General features: G+C 44.7%; 1 protein-coding gene across 6 annotated transcripts in view; it reads right to left on the bottom strand.

The window, feature by feature from the left end:
• Positions 1–20,783, bottom strand: part of NEXMIF (neurite extension and migration factor) — an 801,617-nt gene that overhangs the window by 16,146 nt on the left and 764,688 nt on the right. The window lies entirely within an intron of this gene.

Here is a 20,783-nt window from a genome sequence, read left to right on the forward strand (position 1 = left end):
GCAGGACCTAAGGTTTACTTATGCTTCTAATCGTCAAATATCTCAGTCTGCAAATGGGTATAACTTTTAAAGAGGCGAATTAGGCCTGCAACCTCCTTCTAAAATAAGATAAGGTTAGTACACACTTTCCATTCAAAAGATATTTTTTTCATTTCCTAATCACTTTTGAACCCCACAGATGGATTTGCACACAGTAACGCAAATCACTAGCTCTGGCAGCAAAGGTCCGACATTGCAATTTTCAAGCTGATCCATACAGTTGAAAAAAAGTTACATGGGGGAGGGCAGCAGTTGTGTTTCTCCTTTTAGCTACTATAGAAACGTTTGCTCACGCCCACAGCCCTGAACGGTGAACGGATTTACACCAAACTTCCTGTGACTGCAGTACTTGAGTTGCAAAGTGTGCTTTTGTGGATTTGGTGTAAATCCGTCCAGTAGTTTAAGCGGTATTAGCGTTTCAAATAGTTGCCAGGTGGGCTTGAAAGGGCTACCACTTTTTGTATATCTCTGTCATTTAAACTTCTGTCAATAACATTTGAATTTTTCCTCAAATGTGATAGGGTGGAAAAACCACCATCTTTTGTACAGAGACGACCTCCATTATGTGAGGTCTTTATTCAAGCATGACTGGTGATTTACATTCGGGCACACAATCAGGGGATCTGAAATTGCTCACGGTCACTGATTTAGTGACACAGCAAAGGAGTCAAAGGCATAATCAGAGTTACACAGGGAGAGAGATGTTCGTGCATTGCCACTTACTAAGGTGCACACTGTGGGACCTGAACATGCACGCTGTCATTGACAAAGCAATGGAGTTAAAGCATGGTGACACACTGGGACATGTTTGTGCCCACCACCACTCACTCAGATGCACACCGAGGGACTGGCGCATGCTCACCATCACTGGCTGTGACAAACCAATGAAGTGAAAGGCAAAAATTAGAGCCACACACAGGGGCGAATAATCTCAAATTACCACAGACACACTCTAAGAGACCACAACATACTGACCATCACTGGCTCTGTGACACCCTGATGGAGTTAAGGGCACAGTTACATAGTCAGAGCCACACTCAGGCACTTCTGTTCACACACTGCCACTCATTCATGCACACATTTAGGGACTGAGAACGCTCATCGTTACTAATAGTGTCCAAGGCAGTCTTGTAGTGACAGTTTCAAACGAGGACCTGTGTCCACACATCGCCACTTGCTCAGACGCACTCTCAGGAGTTCATGTATGAACTGGAACATGCGCACCATCACTGAGTCAGTTTCATACCAATGGAGTGAAAGGCATAGTGATGTAGTCAACGTCACACACAGAGGCATGTGTTTGTCCACTGCCACTCACTCAGACACACACACACGGCGTAGTCACGTAGGACCAAGAACATGCTCACTGTCATTGACTTAGTGACACAGCAGACACACGCTGTGTGGTACATAGGATCCTGAACATGCTCACTGTCAGTGACTTAGTGACACAGCAGACACACACACCGTGGTACGTAGGATCCTCAACATGCTCACTGTCCGTGAGATCCTGAACATCCTCACTGTCAGTGACTTAGTGACACAGCAGACACACACGGCGTGGTACGTAGGATCCTGAAGATGCTCACTGTCCGTGAGATCCTGAACATGCTCATTGTCAATGACTTAGTGACACAGCAGACACACGCGGTGTAGTACATAGGATCCTGAACATGCTCACTGTCAGTGACTTAGTGACACAGCAGATACACACGGTGTGGTACGTAGGATCCTGAACATGCTCACTGTCCGTGAGATCCTGAACATGCTCATTGTCAGTGACTTAGTGACACAGCAGACACACGCGGTGTGGTACATAGGATCCTGAACATGCTCATTGACTTAGTGACACAGCAGATACACGCGGCGTGGTACGTAGGATCCTGAACATGCTCACTGTCCGTGACTTAGTGACACAGCAAAGGAGTTAAAGTCACAGTTGCTAAACATGTTTTACATAATTCCAAATGACTGCTTTTGAAGAGTAAAGGAATACACATTCTCAAAGAATTACGGTAAAAGAAACGAAAAAATGTAATACGTGATAATTGTTCAACTGCATGAAATGCAGAGACATACAATAAATCACTTAGAAACTAAGGTATAGTTCGGGCTCAAATGTCTGAAACCACTGAAATTCACCAGTTATGGTTTGTGGTGCAAACCACAACTTGTCCTCCGTGCTGTGCATTGCATCGCACAAAACACCACTGATGACATAACTGACATAATCGATGACGTCACAATTTATAGTACTGAGTTTGTAAAAAAACAAAAATACAAAAGCACATAAACCTATTAACCAGGAAAAATAACAATCAACTAAAACGTAAAGCAAAATACACGTAGGATCACAAATGTGCACAACTTCACTGACTCGCACATACACACTAAACCTTCAGACCTTCAGACTGAGAAACACAGTCACAAGCTCAGCAGATCTGCGTCTTACAGAGAGCAGGAGTGCTTAACAAAGTGACAACAACTATGTCTCTAACAAAATCTAGGTTTAGTAAAGAAATAGAAGGACGAAGAGGCATAATACAAATACCTGTCCTGCTCATATCTCTGAAACTTACAGCATTCATGCCAACAGACCCAATTCAGGCGAGAGACTCCCAACTTTTGAAGCTAAAAATGGCATTATTTTGTCTTCCAGCCTGAAATTGCCTCGCGTTCCCTAGAAGTCAAAGGGGGAAATATATTCTCCCTATTATTATTTTTTTTTTATCTCCCACTTTCCTAGCTTGAAATGTTGGCATGTATACTTATAGTTACTTGCTCTGTCATTAGACTAATACATAGAGGTACACGTTATGCATCTGTGTACCTTTTAGAATTAAAAGGCATTTATTAAGCATATTTTACCCTATTTCTCTAAGTATCCGAATAAAGAGAAAAGCAAAAAAAAAAAGAATACGAAGAAGCAAAACTACTGATAAAATACACATCAAAGAAGTCTTCACAGTCTACTATGAGACCACGGATTGAAACCTTAAAACAGTGGAAGAAGTGAACATAAAAGAAACATTAACCAATACTATAGAAAATGTAACAGCAAATAGCCAAGAGGGCTTTAAAGTTGTGAGTCAATCTTATCAATTACATTTCAAATTTTAAGACAATGTGGTTAGCTGGGTTAAGGATGCAACCATTTTTACTTGCCCTCTTGAAACTCTCGAATCAGCTCTCTGACGATCAAAAACTCGCACTGTGCAAAATACTTTCCACAGCTCCATGCGCCTCGCCACAAAGATGGGCGACCCAAGGGGCAGTGTGAGCGGGACCCTGACATCTAGAAAAACCAAAGGAACCCTGAAACAAAATCAATCTCGGTACGCAACTCGCGAGTCAGAGCGATTTAGATGTTGGATTTGACAAATATTCTGTGCCTGACTGAGCTTCAGGCAATGTTAAAAAAAAAAAAAAAAGCACAAAGCAGAAAAGCCAAACACTACAGCAAGTTTCTGGCTTTGTTTGAAAGGCAGGAAATAGGTGTCCAAACCCTGCTTCACACAGTTTTAGTCCATGTGCAGGGTGGGGTGGACACCACGGCAAGCTGGCCACCGTACCTGGCTGCATGTCTCTGGGCACCTTTTGACTTAAAAATCTACATCTCTTAACCTATTCTAATGATCTTGCTCAGGCGCACACTCAAAAATGCATTTTTGTTTATTAAATGATCTTCAGTTTTGTAAGTTGGGTTGAGAATCCTATTGTGTTCTTTACTCTGAAACTGTTGGTACTGCTTGAATTTAGGATGCACATCTCTGGGGATTACACTACTGTTCAGGGCACAGCTACCAGGGCTTGAGCAGAGATTCTCTCAGACTCACACTGCTCTAGTTACAACTCTCTCCATCAAGAATAATTCAAGAAAGGCTTTCATCATAGCAGAGACATTAATAATAATTCAAGAAAGGCTTTAGGACAGGCTACTCATAGCTGAGAAAATGTCCGGAAAGGATACAATAAATGACAATGCAAACGTAGCTTAAGTATTGCTCTTGTTAGAAAACCAGGTGGAAGCCAGTGTAGAGCTGCCCTAGGGACTGGCAAACAACACTGAAGCGAGGGCATGTCAGTAACAACGTGCATATGTTGGATGTTAATCCTGGGCAAAATATTAGGACTGATAGGAGTGATAGGAGTGATAAAAACAAAAAAAAGCTGGATGACCATCAAGGAGCGCTGAAAGCAGAAAGGACTCTGTATGGTTTTTAGGCGAGACAGACACTTGAAAACAGCTAAGCCAAAGCAAGAGTGCAAAACCAAGGTACAGGCCATCATACAATTAGAATCGACCAGAGAGGAGATGTGTCTAATTTTAGGGATACCGGAGGGTGTGAAATGGCCACAGGTGGTGGCAGAAATTATACGTCTTTAACCCCATGGATCACAGAATCTCTCAAAGAAAATGTATCAGGACAAGAAAAGTACACCCTCCTTGCATTACTTACTGTAGGAATGCAGTTTTGTTCGAAGGACCAACTTGTCCGAGAAAAACAAGGTGGATGGTTGTATTGCAAACAGCAACTGCAGTTCACAGACTCATATAGCCTATATTATGGAGACAAGGAATGCCCTCTTCATGCTGAGCAGATGGAGAGGACAACTATGCATTGGCTCAAAATGAGTGTCCATCAGGTAAGTAAGAAACAAATTAAGGTCCCACTTCAGCATAAATGGCATTGGCAGAACATAAGCATCAGCTCGAAAGGGGCAGAAAGGTAATCCTTAACGTTGGCTACACCAAGGCTTGCTGGGCTCAATACAGAGCAGGAGAAAAACAGACAACAATGCATGTAAGGGTTGGATGTTAAGGGAGGTACATCAAAGAACAAACTTCTCCCAGTGTCCGGCATATACAGTCTTGGTAGATGAACACTGGACTGCCAGGATAACACCAATCACTTCAGGAAGAAAGTCGAAAGCCATCAAATGTCGCCACTCCATCTCAATGTATAGAGGTGCAGATTGTGCAGGCTAGGGTGGAGAACTTGGCCTTCTGAAAGGGCAGTCGGACAGGAGGACATGTGATCAGGGCCTGAAGTTCCGGGAACTGCACACTCCTCGCCTAGTCCAGAGCCACTAGAATAACTTTGGCCTGGTCTTTCCTGATCTTTTTCAGTACTCTGGGCAGGAGACATGGGGTGGAAAAGGGTATTAGAGTCCTGATCCTCCTTGCATCCTGAAGGTGCTGCTAAGTGCAAAGTGCCTTGGGGACTCCAACGCTAAAAAGCTCTGACACTGCACATTTTCTGGTGGTTAATAGAGCAAGCCAGGGCTCTCCCCAGTGCTGGACGATGCCCTGTGCCACTTCAGAGTGTAATTGCTATTTGCGATTTGCTAGGCAACGTTGGCCGAGTTAGTCTGTCCTGGCATTTAAAGGTCCTGCCAGGTGCTGTGCGATAAAGATGTCCTGAGCATTCAGCCACTTCTACAGGTGCAGAGCCTTCTGTAACAAGCACCAGGACTTCACGCCACCCTACTTGTTGCAGTACCCCATGGTGGTTGTGTAGAAAGAATTAAGACAATTAAAGATTCTAAACTAGACATCCGTCCTCTGGAACAAAACTGGATGGAGACTGAGGGAAATATCATCAAGCTAAACAGGTTTAATTGATTAGATCATGAAGCTGTACAGCGTCTTTTTATTAACGTAAAATCTAGATCTCTGTGTGATCCATGACCCCCCCTCCCCTAGTACTGCCCTGGATGACTCCAACCATCACAGATCCTCTCACGTGGCTTTTAAATTTGTTCCTGAAGACAAGTATGGTGCTTGACTATTGCAAAAAGCTATAGTATTGCCATTATTAAAAAATCTAACTTGCCAAAGATGCTGAAGAATTATTGTCCTATCTCACTAGTGCCCCTATGTCCCCTTCCGTGGTAAAAGTCTGGAAATTCCTATTGCACCAGAAGTGAGCACCCATCTTTCAGATACAAAATTCCTAGACCCTTATCAAGCAGGGTTCCGACCCTGACACAATACGGAAACAGTGATTCTATCAGTCACTGATGACCTGAGAAAGGATTTAGATGATGGCCACACTCCAAATATGATCTTGGTCGATTCATTTGTGGCCTTTGACATGGCTGGCCATTGGTCCAGTTGCAAGAAGCAGGGTTTACTAAGATGCTCCAAACTTACTTGCTTCTTTTCTGCTGAATAGGATGCAGGCAGTTCAACTTGTCCCATTTAGGGCATGAGAGATAAAGATCGACTGCGGTGTCCCACAGGATTCCATTCTCTCATCTCTTCAACATCTTTATTCAACCGCTTATAAAGGAGCTGTCCAAGAAAGGCTGTCGGATATTTAATTATGTAGATGACTGCTAGATTTTACCTCAGCTTCATACTCTGGGCCCAGCACAGGATGATTTTAAAGATATGATAAGTCTTATCAGTATATGTATGAGACACAATCATCTAAAATTGAATGCTGAGAAGACCAAAATTGTTGTGTTAAATCAAAATCCCGTAATGTGCTCCAGCTATTACTGCCCCCCAGAGATGGGTGTGCTACCAACACCGAAGCCGGATGCAAAGAGTCTTTAGAGTCCTAGTTGATCATCATCTTTCAATGAGGCCTCAAATAAATACGGTGTTCTCAAAATGTGTCTTCATCCTTCAAAGTACTCAAAAGATTCAACATCAAGATAATAGCCCGAATGTCCTGGACTCGCTGCGAGGGAGGAAAGGCTCAAAACAACATTGTATCCAGGATAGCTCCGATTAAGGGGTGATGTTGTGAAGGAGTCACGTGAAACTTGTGCACGTTGATGGAGAAACCCAATGACGTTACCAGGCCAGCCACTGTCAGAAGGTGGCTTAGGACTGTTTGAAAGGGATCTGCCTTCAGTAGCCCATTGTCGAGATATGGGAAGACTCATATCCCCAGCTTCTGCAGATGGGCTGCGACCACCACCATCACATTTGAGAACATATGAGATGCTCTTGTCAGGGCAAAGGGGAGTGCAGAGAACTGAAAGTACTCTTTGCCTACCTGAAACAGCAGATATAATCTGTAGGATTGCAGGATGGGGATCTGGAAAAAAGAAATCCTGCAGGTTGAATACCACTATCCAGTCTCCTGGATCCAGGGCCGACTGAACTTGAGCAAGGGTGAGCATCTTGAACTTGTCCTTCCATAGATCGAGGAAAGGGCGAACATCCCTGCCTTTTTTCGGTACCGATCTCTGATGCCAGCACCCTCTCAATTGCTCCCTTCGTCAAGAGAGCTTGAATATATCTGTTGAGTATGGACAAGTGATCTTTTGGGTAAATAATACCTGCGTTCCACGAGCTGGAGCACCCCCTGGTCAGAAGTGATGCTTCTCCACCCAAGAAGGTAGAAAGTGGCACACCCTCCCACTAGGCGATTGTAAGCTGCTGAGGGCAGTTTAAAAGAGGAGGGCTAGTGTCTGAGTAGAATGTTGCCCCTGGGGACCCAATCAGTCTGATCCTCTGCCTTTACCTTAAAAGGTATGGGAGACCTGTTGCTGTTGGGGGAAGTGTTGCTGCTGCATCTGGTAATATCCCCTGCCAAAGTCTCAAAAGATGCGTGGTTTTTGTGGGGTCTGCCGAATAAGTGTACCTAGACCCACAGAGCGAGTGGTGACTTTGCTCTCTTGCTCTTTCTAAGGTAGAATCAGCCTTCCCTCCAAACAGCATAGAAGAGCATGTACATGAGGGATTGTTGTACGTCCGACGAGAAGCCTGTGGAGCAAATTCAGGTATGGTGCTGTAGCACCATACTGGTCCCCACCACCATACCCAGGCAGTCGGTCATGCCCAAGTGTTAAAAGACAGACTATACTTTCCGGGGTTGGATGCTGAAATAAGGAACCAGGATCCCTGGTGGTGGGTCTATGCTGTCTTGCCATTTGTTTATTTAATGGAGGATAAGATCCCGGCTTCGTCCAGATAACCACTAGCACATCAGTGAGGTCCTCTTTGAAAGGTAGCAAAGGTTCTTGTTGGTTTGTCCTGGATTGAGGACCTCTTGAACACATTATTTTTAATTTACACTGAGGAAGGGTGAGGTCTAATACAACTGCTACCCTCCTAAAGCATTGTTGCACAGGAAACTGACTCATCCGTTGCCTTGGTTGACTTTGAGGTGGATAGGCCAATGTCTGGAGAGGTGTTGGGGCCAGTGGCCACCTGCAAGTCATCAAATACATTTCCATTCAAATAAGGCTCATCATAAATCTTGTAATCAAATTCATCATCTTCATCATCATGAAGAATATCCCTCTCTGGGTCCAAACTGCTGTGGTCTCTGTGGTGAAGGGTGGGCTTCAGAGTCTGATATGCCTATGGATCCAATTCTGGCATTGGGTTTGCAGCATTGGTCATAGTGCAGAAAGTGATGTTGGATGTTGCACTACGTCTGGAGACTGCGGTGCCATGCTTGAAGAGGAGGTCGGCCTCTGAGCAAGGCCAATTGGAACATCCACCAGCAGTAACCCAACTAGAAGCCGCCTTGGATCCTTGGGGTCCAAAGACGCTTGAGAGGGAACTGGTGGGGCACAAAATATGTTTCTAATGCCTCCTTCAAGTCGTGGACCTGTTGTAGCATTGTCGATGGCCAGAGGGAAGTCAGGAGCATTGGGATCAGTGCTGGAATTGTTTCCAAATCAGGGGAAAGACTCTGCAGCCTAGTGTTGCCTGGGACATTGCACAAATCGAATGATGGGATTTGCTGGGACAACAAAAAACCCTGTTTAGGCCTTTTGTATTTATTGAACTTTTTTTTACCTACTGGAGCCGTTTCTTCGACTTCTTACAAACTTCAGCGAGTTCTGCTTTGTGGTTTCAGATGGCCTTGAGATACATCTTCACGCAGCACTCACATGAAGCTGAGTCATATATGGATATAAGACACCAAACACAGACGTCATTGGTGTCATTGACAGTCTCATCATGGCTTAAATCCTGTAGTTTTAGGGGGAGACAGGTTTTCACACTCTAATGAAAAATGTGAAGGAACAATTTTCTGTCAGAAGAAAAGGATTCAAGAAACTCCGGACCAGACTTGAAACACGCGGAAAGGAACGCACTGACAGTGCGCAGAGGTGCCACATATATGAGGTCTCCTATGTCATATCCAAGGTGGGACGGATACGATGTGGAACCGCACAATGCCACCTGCCGACAGCCAGGGATTTGCTGGCAAAAGATTCTAGGATCCTGTTTGGCACCTGAGGAAATTCACAAGTTGAGGAATCTGCAGCCAGTAGTCAATTTCAGAACCAGGAACATTTTTAAATGTGGTTGAGGCCTGGAACAAGAAAAGTACAATTCGATCCAAGAGAATGCCTCAGAACAAATTTCAGACTGCGAAAATTCAGAGCAATGCTAACATATCTGGAAGGAGAAAAAGGCGATTTATACTTACTGAAAACACAGCAAAAACCTAAACATTGCTATGCCAAGCAAAAGAGAACATTTTACATAAGGTCGTCCAAAAGCAAACGTATTTTAAACAGTTAAATATTTGGGAGTGTTTGCGTCAGAGCGACCTATACAAACCCTTAATTCGACAGACAATAAATGTTAGAATCCCAGAAAAGGATTATTCTTATTAAGCTCTACGTTTTTCCACATTTTCTTTTTTTCCCCAAACAATACCAGTGCACATGACCAGGAGACTTTTTGACACGATAACTACACTAATAAGATTCATCTGCAAAACTGCTAAAATCAGCATGTAGGAGCCGGGGCAGCGAGGAGCGGAGCGAGATTGCGCTAGCCCAGGTTTCTGCAAAGTCGGTCCTGGAGAGCCGGTCCATGACAGATTTTTAGCATATCCACATTTATAAAAATGTAGATTTCTGAAACATCTTGTTTCTAAATGTGGATATGCTAAAAATCTGGCATGGACCCGGCTCTCCAGAACCGACTCTGCAGAACCCTGCGCTAGCCCAAACTTCGAAGCCTACTAGGTTGTAGCAGTTGGAAAATCTTTAGAGATTGTTAGAACAACATATGTGTTATATATTCACGTTTATATATTATATGTATATTATATGTATTGTGGTAAATGAAGTGGAACACTGGCTCTCGGTGTACAATAATTCCAAGGAGGAATGTAATGGTTTGAAACGGCGGCCGGACGGCTGGAGAGAAGCCAGGTGGATGGGCTGTTAATATCCTTGTTACCTGAATAAACATTCAACGCACAGACCTCTACTTGGTGTAGCTCTACATAATTTGAATTTAGTAATCTTTGTTATTAGTTGGCTACAATTAATGAGGGGGGGAAACAACCTGCAAGGATTTTCATTCAAATGTGAAAATCTATAGTATTTGTTTTCAAATCATGTTTTAACTCATTAAAGGACTCTGCAAAATATAGCAAGCCTCCAGGAAATAATGACAGAGTGCCACTGGCATAGATATGCACTAAGGAAACCCAGAGGAAATTATGAAAGCAGCATCACAAGTTTGGCTAGATTGTGGCACACTGGCTGGGGCAACCATTGAAAGGAGAAGAATTTAGGTCATTCGGGGAGCTGAGAGCATAGTACGATCCGCCTTCGAGGGAGGCATTTTTAAATATCGTGAAATGAAGAGCCGGTGGGGTGAAAATGTTAAGGACAGGGGACAATCCAAAATTCTCAAAGCAAGAAAAAAACGGAGGCTATATCACATCTTCCTACCTGTCCAATCTGTACCACGCTCTTGCTACTCTACATCTTCTTAGCTATGTGATGGATGAGGAGAAAGCTGGAATCAATATCCTTCAGGTGAAAGGTCGTGCGTGCATCAATTAATGCACAGGACTAACTGGAGCAAATCTGAAACAAATCCAGTATTTGTGCAAGTTTCACTTACACTGGACACCTCAGTATTTTATTGCTGAAGGTATCTGAGAAGATATGATGTTGGCTGCAATGTGCTGAAGATCTCTGAAAATGTGAAAAACGCCACAGGCAATATAGATTCATTTAGCTCATATAGGAAAATAGATTTCATAGGCATTGGTTTCATTAGTACGAAGCAAAAAGGAATGAGATGACGTCACAACTTGCCTAACAGGACCCAGACAGGAAAATCCTTTACTGCACAAGAAAAGGGAGCAGCCTCCAACTCTCCTTAAATGGAAAGCGAAAATAAATGATTTAATGCTTCAAGAGGAAACAATAATCCGAGAAACAAATGGTGAAAACATTGGGAACCGTAGGTAAAATACAAGCAATTTTAGAATACATTTTATTCAGTATGAATTACAATAGTTTTAAGGAAAGAGGTTTAGGCTCTGCACACAACACACACACAAATAAAATGAATAATATTACATGGGGTAATAACTGTTAAACATTGAATGAAGGAGCGAATAAAGGGGTTATATGTGAAAATTATGAATTGATACATTTGTTTATACTTATTCGATATTTGATAAACTTGCACCATACCATTAGACTCAATAAAAATGGTTTCATAACTAGATAGCACCTAATCAACAAAACACTGAAATTACCACCTTGATGGTAAAAGAGATGCTTAATATTTCTCTCCAGCGCCTTTGGCTTTCTTCCTTCTTTTACTATGAAAAACAAAGCAAAATCACATCATGGTTTATAGTGTAACCGCAGCCACCATAAAACAAGGCTTTTCACGTAGCCATGATTTAGCTAAAGACATCTCGCTCCGAGCTCCAATGCTTCCCAAGCAGAGTTCCAGGATGAAAGCACTGCTACGTGATTATTACCCAGTGGCAGTCATCACATGGTAGTTACACTTAGGACCACGTTTCAATAGAAAATTATTTTTTTAATAACTTTGGAGCTGTTTGACGAATCTTCACAAAACTAAAAAAAAGTCTCATCCAACTCGCCTCCTTCCTGGAAAGTTTCAGCGTGATCCGTCCAGCGGAGGCTGAGAAAAAGGAGTAGTCCCAAAACGTGTTTTGCCCATGCAATTTTCCATAGGAAAACTGAACGGTGATTCAGAAAAAGAAAAAAGAAAAAAGAAAAAAGAAAAAAGAAACTGAAGAACTGAACTATACCAAATTTGACAGAAAACTAGATCTTTACCCAGGGAGTGTGCTTTTTGGTGTAAATCTGTGTAGTTTTTGAGAAATATGGAATCGCAGGTTCACCGCGGAGATCCGTGGTTCTGCGAGGTCAAACGACACGATCTGACTAGCTGGCCACAACCTGGAGAAAAATGTGTGTTTCTGTCTTCGGACCTGGGGACTTGAATCCCATATAAGCAACAATTAAAGCATTAGGGGGTCAGGGTAGAGGTAGTCTAATCCCCTGGGTGTAGTGGCGGGGAAGCCCTATCTCCTGAGGTCCAAATTAAAAAAATAATGCTTTATGCTTATGATTTCACAGCGGAACCACGGCACCAGGAAAAGAAAACAACATTCTAGGGTTATTTTTTAGCATGAACTATTTATTTTTTACCATACCTTACCATACAAACCAGGAAGGCTATGCCCAGCCCGTGGTTTCCCACCCAAAGGGGGTTTGGTAGTGACCGGCTCAGGGTTGCAAACAAGGGGGGGTTGGGTGCAAGGCCTGGCCACAGGCCGAAAGCTATACCTGCAGCTGGGTTGGTTGACCATGAGGGGTTAGGCTCAGGGACTGGCAGCAGGTCAAGCCCTGTGTCCATGCCGTGCACAGTGCAGGCTTGGTAGAATAAGATATGGTTAAAAAAATCATTTGCTTTAAAAAAAAGTATGCTAATATTATGCTACTTTCTATTTTAAAAAACGTAGAATAAAAAAAAAAAAAAAAAAAAAAAAAGATTACAGTGACGTTATAGTTAGGTCAAAATGTCAGTTAGAACATAACATTTAAAAATACAAATAGAATGAAATTCACCAGTTATAGTTAAATGAAGTAACTATAATTAACACTCTCGCCATGAACTGCTTATGCCCTCGCATAATACATCACTCATGACATGTTCAATGACAGCATTCATAACATTACACATGGCACTTGAAATTAGGTCATTTATGACAACACTGTGCAGCCCTCCCTCTGGTTTCTTTTCATAGCCTCGGTACAGACAGTACAAATATTTCAAGTGAGCACTGTTGAGATTGGAATGGTATACGGGCATGTTCCCTTGCCCTGACAGCCCAAAAGTATATCTAGTATCCTGACATTTAATATTGCCTGGTGTCAACAATAATCTAAGTGTGTGCACTGAGGCCTTGACATGTTCCTAACTACAAGGGGTCATGGACCTGTCCTGTGGCCTAGATGGGTGCACTCAGGACTGTGCTTATCATGAGCACAGCACAAAGAGCTTTGTGGCAGCACTTATGATTAAAAGAAGTAATATTGTGATCAGAACATTTTATCTGTGTCATTGAAGATGAGAACTGGTCTACCTGTGTGAATGCTCAGACCCTTGAGTTGACTCCTAAGTGTGTGTTAAGCATGTTTGTATGTGCAGCAAGTGTAACACACACACACGGTGTGAGTAAGCCATTGCAATGGAGGTAAGTGGGAGCCATTTTGGATACTCTTGGTCTGTCTAGCACAAAACGGAGAGTGAGGACTGTGCTCTCAGGCAGTGGAAGTATATTGTTTGTATTACTGTAGCTGGAGGGAGGGGAAACAGGCACAGGAGTGAGGAAAGGACACTGGCTGCTTTTACAAATTCCATAAGCCCTAGTGTTATCAAGATTATTAGTCTTAATGGTGCTACCCATTTTGGAGAACCCTATGGGTGAGGGGTGGGACTGAAGAGTCTATTGCAAAAGGTGTGGAAGTCTCTAGGTGAGGCTTGTTCGTTTGTCATCCCTTGTTTATTTCTTCAGCTGCGCTGATTACAGTAAACGTTGAAACCTCACAACTCTTTTGAGCCAATGTCGTAGGTGTGACAAGAAGTAGACATACTCTGTGCTATCTGCTGTGTGAAAAGTCCAGACCAGCCTTTGTGTAGAGTGTGAACAGCGTGGAAATGACACATGAAAGAAGAACCATCCATAGCTGGTTCTACAGTTTCAGGCACTGGATCCACATACCCACTTTAGAAGTTGTATAAAAGTTGGATTCCAACTTGCCCCACTGTGTTCCAGGCACAAGTCTTTTATGACAAAGGAAAGGAGTGCTCAGTTGAGCACTGAAAAGACTGATGGTGTCTGCCTGGCAGCCGGCCTCCCAGAAGTGAGGGCTCATCACTGCAAGTCTGGATTTCCTGCTGGATTAGTAGTGTAGCTGCCCTGTAGCACCTAGGTATCTGCCTGCTGAGAGATAGAAGGAGCTTGCGCGGTTGTGCAGTAGGAGTGACTGTTGAAACAATAGAGAGGTACAATGCATCCCCAGTAGATGTGGGGTGCCCAGGAAGCAGCATAGGAACCATTTGCCAGGGCCCTCGTGCCTCAAGGCTCTCCTGGTCTCTCATGCTGGTTCTTAATGGGAAGCTGAATGCCAATGGCCTGGTTGGGGCTCCACTCACCTAACCACAGAAGGCCCAGTTCGGGCTTCACTCTGCCTAATGCAATAAACCCAGACAGGGGCTAAAACTGCAGTTTGCTGAAGGCCAAGATAGGGCTCTATCTGCTATACACAATAACCTGAGGGCTGCAACTGCCAAAGACCACTTGTGACTATGCCTAGCTTTAGTTTGGTCAGGGTCACAACAATCCTGTTAGAAGTCTCAGGGACATCCGGGACATCTGTCAGCACCTGGACTTTTTTTGCTGAGAGTCCTGACTTGCCAAGTGGTGCCAAATCCAGTTCCTGTGCCCTTGGAAGTGAGTTCTGGTGAAACCAAGAAGAAACCAAGTGCATCAACTCCAGAGTGACTTTGGAACTGATGCCGCTGTCTGACTCCGCACTGCTGTCTGCACCAGGGGCCGTGCTCACCACTGAGTGCAATGACCGATGCCGCAGGCCGGATGCCATTGGAGCGCCTATGAAGTCCCACCACAGCATGAGTCCTAAGTGCCATGTTGCGACATCCGGGACACCCGACCCCGCCACAACACCTATGACCCCTTGGTGTGATTCTGACACCGTGAAGTTGGAGCCGCACGTCTTGACCTGCTGCATTCATCGACCGTAGGAACCATCACTGATACCGCATCATCTTCCCTGCGACCGTAAGGAACAGACGCCTCACCACCCCTGCCTCACAGTAAGAAGCGATGCCTCACCTCCCCGGTAGCAGTAAGGCAGCGAAGCCACACCGGCTCCAGCGACGCCTCACCTCCCTGACTCCATGCAACATCTTTGTTTCATCGTTTTCCAAGGTGCATGAGACTCCATGACTGGTTCTCACTCTCTGACTGGCACTGGACTGTTCTGAACGACTCCGTCAACGACATCGTGATAGCCCCAGTTGGAGCTATTGTGCTTTTAAGTGCTTTCCTGAGATTTAAACTTTCAAAATGTGTATCTTTGATTGTGTATATTACTTTTGTGGTGTTTTCACTGTGTGTGTGTGTGTGTGTGTGTGTGTGTGTGTGTGTGTGTGTGTGTGTGTGTGTGGAGTGAATGTGGGGTGTGTGTGTGTGTGTATACACGCACAAATACTTTACACATTTTTGACAACCCTACACAGTGCCTTGACAAAAACAGCTGTGCAAGTATCTTAATTGTCCTGTGAAGAGTTCTTCTAGGAAAGAGGAGCTTCAAAAGGTGCTGAGGGGGCCTGGTGGGCAGCAAGAGAAGCTAGGGAAACTGAGAATGAAGATGTGGAGGTACACAGAACCAACAAGGGGACTTTGGAGCTCATCAGCTGCCTATAGGGAGAGTATCCTCTAAGAGTGGCAGCAGGTTGCCATCCAGATTTTTGTCCCCAGAGGAGCTGGAGGACAGGCGACAGGCAAGTGAGCATGTGCTGTGGCTTGAGAGACTCAGGTTATAAGCAGAAAGCAAAAAGTTTGAACTGGAGCAACAAGAGAGGGAAAGGGCCCATGCTCTGGAGGAAAATAAATTGCTTTTGGCTCACAAGTTGAGGGAGCTGGACCTCAAGGCCAAGCAGGCCGTACCCAGTACGAATGGTGACAGCATACTTCCTGTGCAGTTGAAAGAAGGGTGCACATTCCTAAAGATCTAGTGAACGATTATAAAAGGGAGGATGACAAACACCTGTGGTTTAAGGGGTATGAGTCAGCTCTCCACGTGAAAGGAGTCCCTGAGGTGCACTGGGGGGAGGGTCTGTGGAAGAACTTTGAGATAGAGGAAAGGGACACTTTGACAGCCCTTAGGGATCCCCAGGGGCTCACCAACTCAACCAAGAAGGATGCCCTTCTCGCCTGACTACTGTCAGGTGTCACCTGGTGTCTGAAGAGCAAGTGGTCCCCAATGTGTTTCACCAAGTACTTACTGTGGACAACGCTGAGCGGCAGTATAAGGTGGCACAGGTTCCCTGGCAAAGAGTCTGGATCATATTGGATCTACTGGGAGAATGGTCTCCTGTATAGCGAGCCTAAAGTTGCTGAGCCTGGGGCAGCCCAAGTTCTGGTGGTACTCGAACCTTCCTACTTGGTCTGGCTCATGATGTGCCTTTGGCAGGACATCTGGGGCAGGACAAAACATTTGAGAGAATTGTCACCCACTTTTACTGGCCCCAAATGTAAAGGCACTCTGATGTGCATTGTAGGTCTTACCAGACTTGCCAGGAAAGTGTCAAGAGATGCAAGGCTCCTCTCCAACCTTTCCCCGTTGTGAGCATCTCTTTTGAGCAGGTGGGGGATCTGCATTGTGGGGCCACTTGACCCCAAGACAGCCATGGGCAACAGGTACATCCTGGTCTTGGTGGACCATTCCACCCCGTACCCGGAGGCTATCTCTCTGAGGTCAGTGACGGCACCCATGGTGGGCCGGGCATTGATGGGGACCTTTTCCCGCATGGGGTTCCCCAAGAAGGTGGTATCCGACTGGGGTACCAACTTCATATCCACATTTATGAAGTCTCTGTATAAGGAGTGTGGAGTGACCTACAAGTTCACCACTCCTTACCAACCCCCAAGGAAATGGGTTGGTTGAAAGGTTCAACTGTTCCATGAAAGGCAAGATTATAGGTCTATCAGACTCCATGAGGCGTAATTAGGATGTCTTCTTGCCATGCCGTCTCTTTGCATACAGGGAGATACTGTAGAAGGGACTTGGCTTTAGCCCCTCTGAGCTACTGTACAGGCACCCTGTAGGAAGACCTCTTAGCCTGGTGAAAGAAGGCTGGGAAAAAGCTCCCCGTAGGTCCCTCCAGGACAATTTTTAGCTACCTTCAGAAACCAGACTGCATGCTTCAGGAAACTCACTCAGGCAAACTTGGAAGCAAGCCAGAAGGATATGAAGCAATGCTGTGACCAGAATGCCACTCTGGTTAATTTCCAGCGTGGCCAAAAAGTGTAGGTCATGGTACCAGTGGAGCCTCGCACTCTGCAGTGGACTGGGCCTTTTGAGGTGGTTGAGTGCAAGAGTAATGTCACCTACGTGGTGAACATGCACACTCCAAGGAACTCTTTGAGGGTCCTACATGTGAACTGCGTCAAACCACATTTTGAGAGGTCTGAGCTGACCATGTTCTTGGCAACAGATGATGGAATGGAGGAGGAGAGTAAACCTCTTCCTGACCTCCTGTTTGTCAAAGAGCAAGATGGATGTGTGGAGGGTGTGAATCTCTCCACAACACTGACCTTGGAACAGCAGAGGGACTATCGTCAGTTGCTGGGACAGTCTGCCTCTCTGTTTTCCTCAACTCCATGTGTCACCCATTTGTTCACCCACGATGTGGACACTGGGGACAGTCTACATGTGGTACAGAAAATCTACAGGGTGACTGACAAGGTCAAAGCCAGCATCAAGGAAGAGGTCTCCAAGATGCTACTGTTAAGGGGGAGAGAGTTCTCTAGCAGTGCTGGGGCCAGTCCAGTGGTCTTGGCCTCAAAGGCTGCTGCCCCAGATGGCACCCCTGAACTTAGGTTCTGTGAGGACTACTGTGGGCTCAAAGCTGTCACTAAGACTAGAGTGAGGGTGGGCCCTACTTAGAAAGGGTGCAAACCACTGTCAAGTAGAGACACCCATTTCAAGATGTTATGGTCAACCATTCTGAAGGAAGTGGACAGGTCAACTAACAATAAGGCTGTTGAATCTCCTCAAATCCCAACGCAAATGCTGTTTCAGTCCACCTTACCTGCTCAGAAACCTAATTGCCACCGACTAAGTTGCAATTTTCTAGGTTATCAGTGAGTTGTTTAACTACTACTACTCGATCAGTCAGCTTACCTTAAAGTGAAAGTAAATAGGGCAATAATCGGCTGTCTTGCCACAAACCAGCAATGAATATTTTCCATCACTGTGGATATAACTGCATTTCCACATGCTTTAAGAAATCTGACTAGACAGCTGCAGTCTGGAGAACATGATTCACCCTTATTCAACAGGGCTTGAATTTCCATCTGTTCCGGAAACTTAAACGAGCCTTGAAACTATCAGTTGCTCATACGCTACCAGTTGGAGAAACCTGGTCCAGCTGTTGTTACTTGGGACTCTCAGTGAAAAATATTCCTGTAATTCACTGTTATCCATCTGTAATGCTACATATATTTTGAACATTGCAGTCCATGTGAAATTACACACCAAGATATTATATCCTGCCTGTAATACCTATGTTGTCTTGAAGGGGAGTGAATTCCTAACACTCCTCAGGAGAGTCAGGTGTGCTCGACTCACTGAACATTTTGGTACATTTTACTGGTACCTCTGCCTAACCTATTGATTTTAGGCAACTTTCTGTGAAGAGCAATGCTAAATGTTTAAATTGCCCTCATTTTTTCGCAATTTGTTCAGGGGCGGTTGAGAGAATGACTGAAACTTGAGGCAGAAGGTTGCGTTACCTATGTGCGACTTTGGGAGTGTTTTTACTCTCAACCACATTGGGAGTTCAACATTCACCATTAGTAACATCATAATAAACAATCACAATTGCACCAAAAGTGCGACAAAGGCAAGGCTGCCTGCCTCCCGGTTGGCCACAGCGTCAAGACACAGTCTCTGATCATTCAGGGAAGCCCATGAGCTATTCTAGGACACAACTCTGCCTTGTATGAAGTGGTATTATTATTAAGCCTTCCATTTTCCTTCTATCCTTCTGGAGACTGCTATATTCTCTACACTGTACTCTTCAAGTAGGGCAGGATAGGTATTTTATTCCACCTGGCATTTCCCCAGTGTACTAGAAACGCTGGAGGTCATTTTTAGGGGGCCGTCCCTCTGTCACTTTCCCCAGATCCCTGAGGTTTTTTGCAGCAGGCACAGGGAGGCTTTAGAAGAAAGAGGGGGGCTGGACGGAGGAAGAGGGGAAGTGAGCCGAGAGAGCGGGAGGGAGGGAATGCATGAAGTGAGAGGGGGTTTGTGCAAGGAGATGAAGGGAGCGGGGCTGGCTTGAACAATTTTGCCAGGACCTCTTTGGTTTACCAGTTCGTCCAGATCTAAAGCCACACTTTCCCGTGGTCTCGGTCTCCCTGCTCGAACCTAACCTTCTCCACAAGAAACATCCTCTGAAGCCTTTTTATCGCAATCTTACTTCGTGTCTGCTGTATTGTGAAACACGCTACTGTCCTTTTTTGAGTTTGATCTAGATGTCACTTCTCAATTATTTTAAAACTATCGAATGCAGTGCTCAAACTGTAGGGGGTCAAAGCGTTACCAGCCACTCCTCACTTCTATAATGCCTGTAAACTGCAAAATTCTGTTCCAGCCCTGATTTTAGGATACAATAAAAGATCCTGAATGCCCTCGTAGCTGAATGGCTTGCACTGACTGTGGATTAGTCGGCTCCGCCTTTTGAAAGCTCTCTCTTTGCTATTGTCCTGTGAACTGTTCTCTCCCTTTCCCAGGTTGCTCTGCTCCTCATCCGCAAGATGTGTGCAAATACCCAGGATTCCCAACACGAGATTGGGTGGCAGATCCTTTGCTTACCTAAGGGACAAAGCCTAGAATGATCTTTCTATCGCTAATCATTTCGCTGAGAATTTGTTTCAATTAAAAAAACTGTTAAAAGGGCATCTGTTCCCTTCTCTTCAACGAACTGCGATTTCCTATTCACTACTCCTGGCTGTATCTAGCATGAAGCCATGTGTTTCCCGGGTGCTAACGTGCTTTATAAATCTCCATAAGCAATCACCGAATCTGTCAATCCAACACTAACTTAGGGGAGGGGTTCTGGAAACAACTGCTTCACTAGAAAAGTTCCAAGTCAGACTTGTGAAATGCTCACTTTTTAGGGTCGAGCCTGCGTTGCATGCGCTTGCGCATACGTATCGCAGCGAGACTCTTTTGTATTTAGAAAAGGGCTCGGAGCCCTGTCAACATCACGTCAGTGTTTTTTATTGGTTCGTTGGCTTCCCTAATAAAATCTGCTTGCTTTCATTAGTCGAAGGCACGCATATGTCATGCCTTTTCCAGTGGCTAGCCCTCCTCGAGCGCAGTGACCAAGTACAGAAAACATGCGACGCTCGCTGTTTTCCATCGGGCTCGTGGACTTTTTTTTCTCTAATTTACCAGCGCGATCTCGCTTGGCAGAAGTCGAGCGCTTTACATACTTGATTTCACTTTTTCGGGTTATGTACATAAATGCACTTTTGCCCGATAGGTGAAAAGTCGGGTTAAGAGTTTACAGCGCGATCAGCTCTAACATGAGCAAACGCGAGACCCGTTGCACTGTAAATGCTTGTTAAGAGTTCTAGTTCGACAAATTTAAGATACTACGCAAGGTCTGATAATTGGAGGAATTACGGCTAATAAAGTGTTGAAAA

This window comes from Pleurodeles waltl, chromosome 2_1, assembly GCF_031143425.1.
Source record: "Pleurodeles waltl isolate 20211129_DDA chromosome 2_1, aPleWal1.hap1.20221129, whole genome shotgun sequence".
Taxonomy (NCBI): Eukaryota; Metazoa; Chordata; class Amphibia; order Caudata; family Salamandridae; genus Pleurodeles; species Pleurodeles waltl.